The sequence below is a fragment of the Temnothorax longispinosus genome, chromosome 5 (genome assembly GCF_030848805.1).
Source record: "Temnothorax longispinosus isolate EJ_2023e chromosome 5, Tlon_JGU_v1, whole genome shotgun sequence".
NCBI classification, from domain to species: Eukaryota; Metazoa; Arthropoda; class Insecta; order Hymenoptera; family Formicidae; genus Temnothorax; species Temnothorax longispinosus.
In genome coordinates this window covers 16,281,769-16,283,874 of record NC_092362.1, presented here as the reverse complement: position 1 = coordinate 16,283,874, position 2,106 = coordinate 16,281,769, and positions in this window count along the sequence as shown.

Below are 2,106 nucleotides of genomic sequence, written 5' to 3'. Positions count from 1 at the left end.
CCCGTCACACGAACTATTCCCTTCGCGCATTTGCACGGCGTGGTTGGAATAACCCGGCGCATAAAAAAGCGCGAGGCGGGAGAGTATGGCCAAGTGGTACGGTAGTACATACCCCCTTCTCGAAGTGGAAACGTCGGGCCCTGATCGAACCCACGGCCTGCATTTGCATACAATCGCCCTTGCATTCGATCTCGCGCACTCCGGCCGCGTGTATACGCCCTCCTCCTCTCCCACTTCTTCCTCCATTTTTACTTCCTTCTTCTCTTTCCCTCTTAATGGCAGGGCAACGCGCACGCTAATTCATTGTATATTTAATATCCAGGCATCTGCGCGCGGCGCGCCACCGCGCCGGTGTGGTTGTTTTTGCTCGACGAGGCACGAAAAGGAGAAAATGCGTCGCGGAACATCGAGCCAGAGGGAAAGGGCGAATTGGGAGAGTTGAAGAGGGAGAGAAGGGTTGAGCAGGAGGGAAGGGATGACGGGGGGTGAGGCAGAAAGAGAGAGAGAGAGGGGAAGAGAGACAATCGCGGACATGGCGCGACGCGTCATTGCACGTGCACGTGCATTGATACCGATATTTATGCCCGCCAGTTAATCATGTCAAAGTCGTTTGATTTGTCGTTGGCTTTTATGGAGGGGAATTAAAACGTTCATTTCGCCACAGACACTCGCCAACAGTGACTGTCCTGCTGGTGCCGCTACTGGCCCTATATGAGTTATTCTGTCGGCAGCCTTCAGGCCGAACGGCAGGGATGAGCTTTTTGTAAAATTAGCGTACCTCGTTTACGCCGGAGAATTTGCATTTTTAACGCGAGCCACAGCTCGCCGCCCGCGGCCGACTTTTTTTACCCGCCACTGCAAAATCGTCAAATCGGACACGCTGTTGATGTATGAATAGCTAATCTGTATTCCCTCGTGTTTTCAATTGACCACACGATATCCCGAACTTCGTATTTACGCGGAATTCTTTCTACAGCGAAATGTTAACGAGGTCCGGATATTTCTAACCGAGTATAAAATACGAATAATGTTCTATATACATGCTTAAAATAGGAATCCACATGGAAAATTTAGTTATCTCGTTTCTAGTGTCCGTCAATATCGGTGAATAGTTTATCCGTATTGATACGCGAGAACGTATTAGAGAGTTTTTTTGGAGTTTCCACGGGAGAGAAACATACGTTGTAGCTTTACTCAATCCATTTTTTGCGCGGCAAAGTTCTTTCTCCTTGTCTGAAAAAAGATCGAGCGAAGAGAAACGCTTTGATGAAAGGCTCACGTACGAGCAGTATCGTTGCATGGACCTTGTAATATACATAAAGCTTTATTGCCTGCCATCCGTGGAAACTTCGCTGATTGTATTGCAGGACGATAACCGTATCTGTCGCTCCCGCAATTCTCGAAGCGTACTTGATCCATCCCCGTCTTTGACTCTTCTACTTTTATCCTTTTTTCGCCCGCTTCTCTATTCCACCGGCATGCCATCGCGAGACTGCGATTTGTAATTTGATGTTACGATAAAGATAAAGATAGTATACTTTATGAAATTTATACACATTCGCCGTGTAACACAATTTTATTTTATTTCTACTAAAATGTGCTCAATTTTCTGGAATTGTAAAATTGTCAGTTTGCAAGCCTGTAATTTTGTTGCTTCAGATTTCTACAATTATAACCGTGTTAACATAGAATAGATAAGAATATCATGATAGAGATATTTTTATTTTAGTCAGAAGTCATGCTAACAGTAAGTCGATGCTGGGGAGAGAGGGAGAGAGAGAGAGAGAGAGAGAGAGAGAGAGAGAGAGAGAGAGAGAGAGAGAGAGAGAGAGAGAGAGTTTGCGAAGCCCGAACCTTCTTATTCCCTCCGGTTCGGAACAGGAGTTGAAGCTACCCGACTAATTAATTGACGTCCCTAGCCTTTGTAGACGAGATGTCAGGTAGTAAAGACGGATGCCGCGAGGCTCGCGTTTGTGTCTGCTTTCGTGTTTACTGCCTTTGTCTTATAGATCATACTCTCACTGTAAGCATATCTGGAGCTTATCTCGCAGAAACTAAAGACTAATCTCATCGATTCTCCTTTCGATATCCTTGATCATGTGATCT